We start from the raw sequence: 13537 nt of genomic DNA on the forward strand, positions 1-13537 counted from the left end.
CGCAAATTCCTCCTTGAACAGGGCAGTGGTTTGTAGCTGTGCTCCATGAACTGCCACATGTCTCCAGAGCCTTTCGTAATAGCCTATGGAATTAGCGATTTGCTGAACGAGCCAAGGAGAACTGGTGTTCTGGGAAGGCAGATGGGCTGGGGAGGGACTTCTTCTCATGAGAAGATGTGCAGACTGGAAAGGAAGAGACTATAGGCTCTTAAGCACAGCGTTCTGATACGTGTGTACCTGCTGTACATCCCGTTGTGTTGTCGAGATGCCGTTAAAAGCAACGGGCTGATCCTTGTCAAAATATTATGGCCTGTGGCATGTATGGAGGCACAGTACTAAGGCAGAGTTAACACAAATGTTGCTAGAAATAGGAGTGTCTTTCCAACTACTTACATCAGCTCATTTGCAATGACACTTTCAGTTGTCTTGGACCTCTTTTGTCACAGTGCTCTATGGAACAAGTTTTTGTTCACACAAGTCTCTTTTAACTTTCAGCTGTAAACAACAAACTCGATTCTTTTTATGTCTCTTACTCACTACCTAATAAAGGATAAAGCCTAAATGTTAGAATGTATACTGGATTTTCTATGCCTTGCTATTTAACCCTCTCATGGTCGGTGACAAATCAATATATGTGGGATGTTAGCACGACAGTTTTATATTATGTATATATCTGTATATACTTATACATGTATGTATATATAAAAACACATACATTTATGTACATGTCTATATGTACATGTATATACTTACATATATAAAAAAGAAAATACTGGCAGAGCAACCTGGGCAAGGGAGGCTGCCAGTCATGGATTTGACCACAGCAGCTGAAAAAGCAGCTAGCAAACACTTTACACCTTCCTGTCAATGCATCAATACTGGAAAAAAAAAAAAAAAAGGTGCCATCATATTTCATTTTACAGGAATACTCCAGGACCAAGAAGAAGCCTAAAGTAGAAAGAAACAGATCATTTCACTCAGGACACTATCACTCATAGGCATGACAGTGTGAAATCAGACTGCAGGGCATGGAGTGGGCATGAACTCAGAAAAGCAAATAGGTTCAGAGATGCTTTCCATACTAAGTGTTAAAGAATGGCTGTTCCATTCTAACCCAAATACACGGTATTTTTGTTGGAGGGATATATACTTATTTTTATGCTATCAGCATTTTTCCAGCTATCTTTGGCTTTAAACCTTTGTTCTGAAGCTTCATCATTGCTCTGAACCATGAGATTATTTGCCTTCTTGAAAGCTGCTATAAAAGCTGACTTTGAGAGGTCAGTAAGCAAATGATATAAATATAATCTGAAATGAATTGGAAGGAAAAAAAATAACTGTCCCTGTCAAATAATATTGTATTTGAAAAATATTCATCTGTTTTAAAATAAATTAAAGTTATACATAATTAAAAATGGATAAATACAGTTAATATAACTAGAAGAATTACATCTCTCATTTCAGTAGTGGGATGCCACAATTGGCTCTGCATTTTAAAAGATGAAAAGACATTTTAGATACTGAATCAATGTGGCTGTGGGTAAATTTAATGCCTCATACTCATTTTTTTTCGCATTATGTCAGGAACACCATAACCGAATGGATTTGCTTTTAATTGCTTCTTCTTCAGTCTCCAAAGATTCCAGAGAGTATTGGCTCTGAAATAACTTCCTCTTCAGCACCACCTGCCCCTGCCCCTGCCTTCTTCTCCCCACAAATGCGGAGTTTTCCGGCTCTCTTAAAAACATCCTGAAAAAATTCTGTCTTAATAGGTTTGAATTTCGGAGGAAAAAAAAATGTCTATTTTGGACATAAAGACAATGTTGAAGAGTGAGCCACTTCATTCTGGATTTGAAAGCTTTCTTAGGGATGGCAAGACTCTTGTTGCTAGGTCTGAAGCACCGAGATATGAGGTGTTCGACTGCCTAAATTCCTTGCAAGTCAGGTGGACTCAGAAACCTAAAATACATATTAAGGATCAGTGCTTTCCGTTAAGATAGGTACCTAAGTTTCCACTTTTAAAAGTGACTTCAGCACAGTTCAGACCTCAGGAACCTAACATCTGCAGCCTACGGGAAAGAACAGTAGAGTTCCTAGTTAGATGCATTTGAAAATGTTATCTTACATAATTACAAAATTCTTCCACATCACAAGTGCCCCTGTCTGGTGTATGAGGCTGTGAGGACCATTACTGCAGTGCCAGCAAGTCATAGAAGCTTTCCTACTGGGACTTATATGATGCACGATTGAAAGAGACAGTTCACTGCTGACAAACACTACCTTACCCTAGTTGAAATCTCAAACACAAGAGTCAAGAGTTTAACAAAGGACAAGAGCTTTATGGCCCCTCCCATCTACAGGTTTATTAAAATTCAGGGCTATTTAAAAGTAAATGCAACTCTCTGGAGGATGGTTGTTACAGAGCCTGAACTAAAATGTCAGGGGCTGAAAGAATCTATGCTCCAGACCCAAGCTAAGAATACTATAGAAACCACAACGCTCTTACTTCCAGGACTCCTGAAAACAGTCACAAAGGTCTTTGATTTCAGTGGAGGCAATTTTTTTGCCCTCGGTGCCTGAGACCTTTTGCAGTCATGCTGTGTACTGCAATTAAGTATTATTCAACTCTGATTCAGTATTGATAAATAAACTTGGCTGAGACTGAAACATGACTCAGTGGCTGCCTAGTTTCTGCAATCAGCTTCGTGCTGGCATGATGCTTGCATGGTGGAAAAGTAGGAGGAGTCAAAGAATCTAAGGAACTTGGGAGAATAGAGTGAAGCCGTTTTCTTGTGTAATGTTCTTATGTAGAACTTGTAAGATATTAACGAGCTGTGGTATCCTTGGTAAAACATATGGTCCTTGAAGTCTGTGAGATCTTGACTCTGAAAATAATTCATTTCTTGATAAGGAAGAACCCAGAAGACTTCCTTAGACTTTAATACTTCAGCTACTTTTTGGCAAAGGTCTTTGCATTACTATCAGCACACTGACATTTGTGCTTATTCACAACCACAATTGAATATTTGATCCCTACAATTAGAAAACATACACATATTAAAATTCATTTGACACTCAATTACTGGAGACAAGACTTTTCCTTTTAAATCAATGCACATATGTCTATTGCTATCAGGTAAGATATCATTTCTTCTCATGAACAAGTTGATCTAAAGAAAGAAAGTCTCTATTTTTTGTTTTTCATTGCTGGTTGTTTTTTCTTTCATGATGTTTCTTTATTCATATTTTCAGCTCTCATAAGACGGAACAGAATCCGGAAGTTTAAATATATAGTTAATAAGTTAGTATGCATTAAGCCCAATAAAGGATTACTTGATCAGAGCAAATAAATTAAATAAATAAATGAATAAATAAAAAGCAGCAGAGCTGTAGTAATAGTAACACATTGTCAACAGAAAACACGTGTACTACTTTGCTCTTTACCTAATCTAGTCTGGGTTTTATGACACAGTCAGGTCTTTAATCTTTCACAGCTTCCTGCAATATTCATCTTTTGGGATTCTTCTAAGCTTTAATTAAATGTAAATTTTATTTCTTGTGGTGTTCATTAAAAATAGCTATGCTATTTTTGAGAGTGAAGGCAACAGAAAAAAAAAGGTAAAATCATAAACCATTTTCTTACTGCAGCTTGTATTAACAGTTCAGACCTTGCTCTGCTTGCAGCCAGCTGATGGCTGGCATTTGCCATGGGAATAATTCTCACTGAAATGTGTATCAAGTGAAAATTTTCTGTTCAAAACATGGTCTGCCAAGTGCAGATGTTCTTTGGGGGCACAGGGAAATAGAAGATGATAGTATATAGGCAAAGCTAACACTTTGTAACATCTTGTGTGATGTTCCCAAAACTGCCTGGTGGCTTGAAGGGGAGAGGGCTGGGTAACCTCCCTGGCTGGGGTTCTGTCCCTTCACTGCACGTTCCTGACATGGTCTTTCTAAAGGATTTGTAACACAGAAGAGACTGATTTAAAAAAAAAAAATCTTGATCTGAGGATCTTTGTATGTGTTTGGAAAACAATGCCACATCCTAAAGTGTCATCTTGTTTTTCAGAGCAATCTTCAGTATAATCTTGCTTATGACACTATTGTCAGTCACATCTCTACTTTTATCTCTTTGATACATGAGAACAAAACCATGAAGTTAACTTCTGGCACCCAGTAGGAGCACTTAAGGAAAAAAAAAAAAAAGTGCAATAAGTCTCAGGTCCAGTCACTTATTTTTTACAATTTGCTTAGAACCTACAAGGTAGCTGAAACGTAGGTGTCAATTAAACATAATGGTCTGTTTCTTTCTCCTAAGAAATGTTTCTTTCTCCTAGCCGTGTTTTTCATGATTTTAACAAGGAGATAGAAATGGCTGCAGCTCTTCATTCAGTGCTTTACACCCTACAATCTATGTTTAGTCAATTGGGCAAAAGTCTGCACACACTTCCTCTCTGTGTGTGCTCTGCAGCTGTTCTTCTCTCATCTTTCTGCTAAATCACCTTTCAAATCCCTCAAAAGAATGGTACAGAAGGAGCATTAAAATGAAAGAATCTCCTCCCAGCAAACATACATGTATGCATATTTAGTTAAATACCCCTCTATTCACTTCACTAATATATTCAAACATATGAAATGGGTCTTGTGCTATCACTTAGACTGGAAAACAAGCAGGAATTTATGGCTTTTGGAGTCAGGTTCCAGTTCTGCATTCAGCCCCTCACTACAGAATTGGCTGATCTCAGTGGTGACCACGGAAAGCAGTCTCCTCGACTGCATTGCAGTGGAGCCTTCTCTCCATCTGGAAAAGATTCCCTGTTCACTTCAGGGGCACTTTGCATGGCAGACAAATCCTTGGAAGAAAAGCTAGGGCTATTTTTATCTCCTTTGCAAAGGCGTGAAAATGGTAGGGGGAAAAAGAAAGGTCTTTTATGTTTTATTGATATCCGTGTTCCAGCTATCTGTCAGGAACTTTGCAGCAGCAGTAAATACATGAGAAGATTTTCAGTTCTGCTCCATGAGACAGGATACGATGGATCACTATTCCATGCAGCAGACATTTAATCCAGAGCGGTCTGCAAATCATCTGCTCTATGCTCCCTACACACTATAAACTGTAAACCTCAAGAAGTCTTGAAACCCTCAAACCTACAATGGACCACTGAAAGTAGTGAACATTAAGAGCATCACCAGTGCCCTAATATGATGAGGTGTCAAAGAATATCTAGGAAAACATCCCAGTGGGACCGACACCTTTGCTAATAAGAGGCCAATAAAGAGTAATGGCTCCTGGCAATTTAATATGTGGACGTTTGTTCTGAACCAAGCTGTGGGAATGAATTTAATGCCAATGAGTATAATGCAGCAACCAGGAACCGGAGAAGCCAGTCGGCATCATTGAGTGCTATGTCTCCATCCATGGATGATCTCCAACACTGCAGCAGAAGGCCCCAAACTTGGAGCCAAGTTATTCATCAGGATGAGGGAAAAAAAAAAAATGTAGTCCTCACAGGCAATCAGCACAAGTCCCTCATTAAGTGATACAATGCATTTTTAAATTAGCAGGTACTGAGAGTACTGAAGGCTTCACAGAAATGGGCCCTGATCCATTCATACTTCAGAAACACTGTAAATTTCAATGGCATTTTTATGTCCAACTGTAAAGTTTCATGGTCTGCAGTTTGTAATGGTCATTTTGACTGATAAATAGTCAATATAATATATTTAATTTAAAATGGGTGGAGGGAGGTGATGGCGGCTATTATAACTTTGCTATTTCAACTCCCTCAATATCCTGTCTGAACCATTTTATTAAAGGTTAGACACATCATACACATGGAAAAGGCAGTGTGCCAGAAAACAGCTGTATCTTCTCAAAATTAGGTTGTCAGACAAAATTATTAATATTTCAGTGGGTTTTTTGTTTGTTTGTTTTTGTTATGCATGAGTAGATTGTTCGGTCTAGATCAGGCTAAGTATTCAAGATAGTAGCCCATAAAATACTTATATTGTCACTTTAAGGATTCAGAAAACGATTTTAAAGGAAACTAACTAAAGTAAAGGCTAGAGGGATTATAGTGTAAGGAGAATTATTATTGTAAGGAAAGAGAGTAGAAGGTTGTTCCTTCAGATCAAGTTGAATCTGGTGGATACAACTGGTGATTTTACACACTGATTAATATATCGTCTTGAAATTTTCTGGTAAAAAAGCCTAGAAAGGAACCTCAATATAAAGAGGAATGTGATATTTTCTAGAACAAACTGAGATCTTGAGATCTGGTATAACAGAAAGCAAATGAAATTCAATAGGAAAGAGAGAAACAATCAGTATTTTCAAACTAATAACAAGTACCTCTAAGGACTCAGATGATGGAAGTAGCATGGAAATAGCTCAAGAAGAAAAAAAATAGATTTCTTTACTATTTATATCAGTGAACTGCAAATTTAATATAGCAGATAAAAAAGGCAAATATGTTAAATGAGATATATTCTCCTTTACACCATGATAAATAAAAAGCTTTATGTATTGATAACTTTGATAAGTCATGATCCAGAACAATTATGTCTTTCTAGAAAAGTGTTGACTGAGATGATCTAGTAGAAGAAATATAGTAACATTTACTTCTTTGGAATAAAGAAAGGAAGGTTGAGGGGGATAGGATATGTTCCTCATATAACATGGAATGGGAACAATGGTAATCATCAGAAGACAGATATTCAAGTTAAAAGGCTTATACTTGTAGTACACTTGTGCTATAAGTAGAAGTGCAAGAATAAATGCATACAAGCTGGCCAGCATGAATTGGCTAGAAATTACAATATATTTCTAGCTGTTAGAAAACTGAAGTAGTCAGGAAATAAAGGAAATAAGAGCACTACAGTGGAAGAAAAAAATGATCTGTTCTTCAGATGGCCTCCATCCAGGTTATGAATGAATCTCTGTGCTGTATTTGCTGTGACAGTAGTTGACTGAATACAGCATGTCAGGTAGCAGTTCTATGTTGCTTTTGCTCTATGAGTGTAGTGAGTGTGTGTCTCTAAAAGATGTCAGTGAATTTTCTTCATGACTTGATGAGCCAAGGAAAGGAAATATAAGAAACACAGGAGTTCGTATTTCATTGGAAAAGAACTTTCTGAATTTTATCCAGGGTCTATGTCACTGATCATATAAATTCTATTCACAGTCATGCTAACATGACAAAGGAACTAATAATATTCATGCAGAAAACCAAGTGTACTAAACAGAAGGTGGGAGGATATGTATGGTGGTGATTTTTTGGACATTATATGTCAGCTGGAACAGTCTGTCACATTCCTGTTGAAATAGGATTCAGTATAGTTTTCTTAGACAATCTAATGTCAAAATACATCTATCAAGCTCAAGTTGCTAAGAATCGTTCATGCTTTCAAAAATTCAGACAGATAACTGAAAATATTTAACAGTGGTGAAGACAAAAAAAAATCTAGTTCACCGAATTCATGGAAGTATGTTTTGTTCAGCAACCATACTTTTAATACAGTTAAGCTTCTTAAATACTGCTTATCTTTTCTCTTGGGCAAGGACTGGCTAGGGACTCTATGGCTGGGCATCCCAAAGAGAAACAGTGACCTGCAACATAGATCGTGCAACACTGTAAGTGTCTGAAATCGAATTCTGAGGCCTTATCCCCGCTCTGATTTCACATACTTCTTACTCAGGCTGCTGAATCTTGTGAATTGAATGATTCAGCGTATGCCTGTGACTACTTTGCATGGTGAGGCTACGTGGTTAAGAACTCATTTAGATGAGCTGCAGAGCTCCTAAAACATAAGCAGTAAAATAGAGGGCTTGCTGCGGTTCCTGAACAGATCTTAGCCTTTAGCATTCAGTTCAGGCTTTAGATAATAACTAGATAAATAAATTGCTACTTGACATCTGTTCATCCTTATTTTAAAAACTTGTATCCTTTCAGAAGTCATAGATTTAGTGCATTCAGGAGACTCTGGATATAAACTTCGTTCTTTGGCATATTGTGACTGCTTTCCTGCTTTCTATTTAATCCCATACTTTGCTATTAACCAAAAGAGGGTGGTGGGAGGGGACACCCCAAAAACTGACTCAAAGCTCAACAGTATGTTCAGTATGTCTATTAGTTGATTTGGAATAGTCTTCCATACGAAGTGTGTTCCAAAACATTTTACAGAATTAAAAGCTTTGTGTGACTACAGCATAAAAACATAATCCAAAATGTCTTGGCTAAAAAAGGAAGCCTTCTGTTTTCCTTACAACTGAAGCCAAAACAATTTGAATTTCTAGCTTCTTAATTACTGTTAAATAGGGTTAAATAGAGTTTAGACTGAGTTTCTCATCAAGCAAATATTGCAGCATTTGTAGATCTGCAGTTATTTTGTACATTGTCTTCTCTTTAATATGAGCACCCTGTGTAGGAGAGCAGTTAAATTAAAAATCTTCATATCTTATGCCATCTCCTAATGGAAGTATGTATTTCAGAGCTATGCAGAACACGGTTGATAAATAAAAAATGAGATAGCAAAATGACAAAATTATTTGTGCAGTAATGCTGCCTAAAAGCTCTCTGATCATAAAATAAGAATTTTATTTTATGGTAAAATAGAGAGGTCTTAAAAGTTGTTTTTATTACAGCCCAGCATAAACCAAGAAGCTTTTGCAATTTTTCATGTGAAAAGAACAGCCACCAAACTGGCAGTCTGTGATATGAGATTAAAGTTCATCTATTTGTTCTGATTTTTGTCTGGAAACCTGACCATATATCTAGGGTATAGCTAAGGTAAGGCTCTAAGAATGACATCAGCTCAGGAAACCAGGGCCTTCCCCTCCCCAACCCTTTTGAACTGCTTTTCTTTGTATCACTAACCAATTTTTATATTAGATAATAATGAAGGAAGCAACACACTTGCCTTTCTAAAGTAGTGTAGATGTCTACCTTGAGCAGCCACCCAGACCTTTTTTACACTAAATTCTGCTTTTAGGACTTGATTCAGATGGCCTTTTCTAGAAAGCTACTTTACAGTGAGATGAATTATGCCCTAGAAGTGCTTATTCTCTCCACAGATTCTAAAGAGAGCTCTGTGTGATGGATAAGATGGAGAAGCCTAAGCTATACCTGTCTGGAATTGACAAAAAAGTTAAGCAAATATTGAAGATTTAGTATTAATTGAATCAGAGTCAGTGACTCTTCAGTTTAAGTTGTAGGATAGCCATGTAGGATAGCCAATGTGACAGAGCAAGTACGTGAAAGTGAGTCTTCCACGTGCAGGATGAGAGTAAGAAATTCTACTTAGTAATGTTGTTTCAGTCTTAGAATTGGAAAGCTTTTATTTCCAGTGAATGCTTTCCTACATCAAACACATTACCATAATAGCTTTGAATTATATTTTTTTCTGTCCTTTTTTAAAGCCAAAAATTAACATGTTGGAAGAACTCCAGGGAACTGTGGTATTTTTCAGAGAGCAGCCAGAATGGGCTTCTCTACAAGAGGAGGAAAACCAAAAGGAGAATCAAGGGTGGCAGTGATACAGGCAAGTCAGTGTCCTCATCTACAGCAAGCGAGGTGATAAAACCAGGTCCACTGACAGTAACCAGTTAAGCCAAGAGTTGTGATTGCCAGGCCAGTGGTTGCAGTTTGAGGGTGGGGGGGGTGCAAATTTGGTAGGAGATCCCCTTACTTTCCAGATGATCCTCAAAGGTTAGAGGGCCTGGAGATGGCTGGACTCATCTCTTAGTAGGGATACCAAATACTGTGGTAACTATAGGCACGACTCTGGCAACATTGGATTCACAGTCTGTTGACTGTAGGTCCGATCGCCTTCCAAACAGCAAATTGAGTTCACACTATGGGCCCGATTCTGGCAGTAGGTTCACGAACAGCCTATCGACTGCAGGTCCAATCACCTTCAAAGCAAGTAGTTGAGTTCACAAATAGCATGATTTATTCAAATGCAACATTTAGAGAACAGATTTTGAATGTCAGAACAGGAAATTCTCTACTACAGCTAGTGCCTAATGTACAAATGCGCAATCATCACTCACCCAGAAGATGGGAGAGGGCTCTCAGCCTCGAGGAGTCTCCTCAGGCAGTCTCCTGACCCGAGGGGAGGAAAAAGGTTCAGCCTGTCGACTGATCCAGAAGTTATGATGGAGTCTTTCCTCTTCCTTCTTCCTTCTTTCTTCCTTCCCCAGTTCCCCTTACTCCTATATCTCTCCTTAGTTCACCTTTCATATATTTTCTTTGACATTTAGGAGCTTGTCCTGATTGTGGACATTGTGGAGCTTGAGTGACTCTAGTCATTCTTACTTTTGTTATTGTTTCATTTAAGTCTCTTGAGTTAATCAAAAATTTAGAGAGCACGCTCAGTGAGGAGTGGTTGTTCCTTGGAAGCAGGTAACTTCTAGGATGGGGCTGTGTATTGGTATTATAATGAGATTAGAAGGAGGAGAAGTTTGAGCAAAGTCCATTGGAAGGGACTGATCCGCCACCATTGTTGGCCCAGCACCAGACATCTTATCGTACTATGTGGCTTATCAGCTATGTGGTACAACCAGGTTGCCACCTCTGCAGGGAGTACAACAGAATTTGGCCACGGTGTCTTCACTCCACTCCACCCTCCATTTATTCATCAGCTGCACAGCACCATCAGATTACCACCTCCGCAGGGAATCCAATGAAGTTTGGCCATCGTGTCTCTGTTCTGCTCCACTCTTTGTTTACTCTTATTAATGTGTGCTAGGAGGGTAGATTGTGTTGCCAAGGGAGTCATGGAGAAGTTGATTCTGCACACACCAACCATCCTGGAAGCGGTAACTGTCTCTCACCTCAGGCAAGCTTCTGTAATGCCTCAACCTCTGTTAGGCCCTAGCTTTTCTCTAATTTACACTTTCTTGAGCAGTTCTCCCACACCAGTCCTCAACAGCAAGGCAGGTCCCTGGCCAAAAAGAGAGCACAGGGTAACAAGGTAAAGTCAACATGAGCAAGGTACAAAACCAGACAAACGTATATACTTACAGCATAGATCAGGCATGGAACAAGAACAAGGGCTGGAGTCTCGATGCAGATCTCAAGTCAAAGGCCAGAGGTCCCAGACAAGGTGTGCCATTGTCTGTTTTTCTCCCACCTTAGTCATTTTCTCTTCAGTACAATTCCAGGTCACACAGCAGAGCTGTGTCAGGGCTGACCTTGAGTATAAGCAGTTGAAATCCTGGAAGGGAAAGAAGAGGCTGCAGAGCCTTTTGGGTTACTCAAGACCCTGGCAATGTTACCACGTACTTTGTAAAAAGTACAAGAGATGATTTAGAGATTGAAAGAGTATTAAATGGCAGAATTTGAACAGAAGCACTAAGTTTTGTGTAAGATGACAAAGAAGGTCAGAGCAGTAGAAAGTGAACCTTTCTCTCCCTGGAAATCGTGTCGGTAAACTGGTATTCTTTGAGGGGGATCCTGCTGCTAAATCAAAGTAGCTGAAGTCTGTGCAATAAAACACAGGAACTCATTGTGCATAGGAGGAATAAATCTTCTTAAGTGTAAATAATATCTGGCATGTAAAAGCTTGGTAAGAACAGTACTATGCTTTGCTTGCTCGCAAAACCACTAATAATCTACCTTGGAAAGCGTAGTTCACCCTATTCATTAGCCTCTTAAAAAAATCCTGATTTGGGAAACTACAATTCCTTAACTTTTTATCAGAAGTCAGGTGTTTTCCTTCATTGCCTGGAGTGGTTGCTGCATGGAAATAAAATGTTTATGTTATATGTGGCAGGCGAGGGGGGTTATAAAGGCTGAGTATGTTACACTTGAAAGTTCGAAAGTAACTTCTTAACTGATCTCAGCCGGCATAGTTGCATTATACAGCAATTTTTGGTGCCTGAGATCTAACACATAGCTTGAAATAAAAAATTATTGTGAAGGCATAATCAGGGAGATGACCCCTGTTCAGAATTCTTTATATTACATAGCAGATAGCTGCTGTCTTATCAGAGAGACCACAGCTGTTAAAATAGTCCATACGAACTGCTCTTTCCACTTTTTTTTTTTCAGTATAAAGCTAATTGAATTGTTAAAAGTTATGTGTTGTTCTGACAAAAATTGTAAATAGCCTGCTACCTTACAGAAACTGTACTTGTTGATTCAGGTCTTCCCATTTGAGGCCTAATAGATAGGAGTTGCACCATTCAGAGATACCTATAGATAGTGCTAACAGCCTTCACATGGCCAAAGCCCAAACTTTTATGTCCCAGGTTTGCAGTGCAAGACATTGTTCTAGGTACTTCATAATTCCCCTTGTTACTATCAAAGAGCTGAAGATCTAACATCAAACCCTCACCTTCCTCCATTCTCTGCTACAGCTTTGTTTGTTTTTTAAATCGTGAAATAAAAGGAAATGTTATTATTATGTTATTTTATGTTATATTATGTTATGTTATGTTATGCTATGTCATGTCATGTCATGTCGTGTAAGGAGGTGGATAATCACTTATCTCTCTTCCCAGTGAAGAATTTATCCCTTCTGTCTTCTGATTACTGACCCCCTTGACCACCTCCCAAAATCGGAGGGCTAATGAGTCCATGCTGCTGCTGTTGATGTTGCTTTGGATTAATTCCATTGCTAATATTTTCCTTAATCTGAGGACAGATGTATGACTCAAGGAGGGAAAGATTTCTTTGGTGGGCAAGCAGTGCATCTGCATGGAGAAAAATGCAGCCTCTCTGCTCCTAGCTAAATGATGTTATGTGGGACACACTTACTTATTCCCAAGGAACACACTGAACTTCAAGACTTAGATGTCTTCCCCTACTGTAGATAGGAAATACCCTTGTCCTCATCCAGCAGATGGGCACACTGGTCGCTGTCCCAGGCAGGAGTCCCCAAAATCACCAGACTTATATCACTTAAAATATATGTGCAATGTTAGGAGATGTCCTGGAATTAGACGGGACAGTGCATACATATACCTTCTATACTCTCTGATTTAAGCATTTTACACAATACTGAGCCTATATTCAATCAAATAGTATTTTAAATCTAGAAAAGCACTAGGTATAGGCTGTTACTAGCTTTAGGATTAGGTGTCGAGTATATCATGTTTAAGTCAACTTTGTGTTACTTAGCCCAATAAGGAAGGCCTACAGCAGAGACAAATGAAGGCATGTGTACAATTCAATGTGTTCAAGAATTTCTTGAGCTAGGGAGTGGGAATTTTCTGGATCAAAATTTTTGATTAACATTGCCAAAATACTGCTCAAGACTCATGTTAGATATTCACATCCTGTTCTGACCTGACTACTAATGATGTAGCTGCCAAAGTCTCTGGCAGCCTGGACAGGGATATACATAGTGCTCTCCATGGAGTTGCCGAGAAGAAGAGGTGACGGCAGCATGAGATATCACAAAGCTCCTTCCCTAGGGTGTCCAAGAATGAGCCTGAATGGCTTGGCATGTGAGCATGTGCAGTTAATCTCCATCACTGTAAGCAAAAGAATGGAGAACACTGTATATATCCCACTTGGCTCACAAATCACTT

This window comes from Tinamus guttatus, unplaced genomic scaffold (assembly GCF_059628265.1).
Source record: "Tinamus guttatus ecotype Peru unplaced genomic scaffold, ASM5962826v1 Tinamus_guttatus_pri_ptg000115l, whole genome shotgun sequence".
In the NCBI taxonomy this organism is placed as follows: domain Eukaryota; kingdom Metazoa; phylum Chordata; class Aves; order Tinamiformes; family Tinamidae; genus Tinamus; species Tinamus guttatus.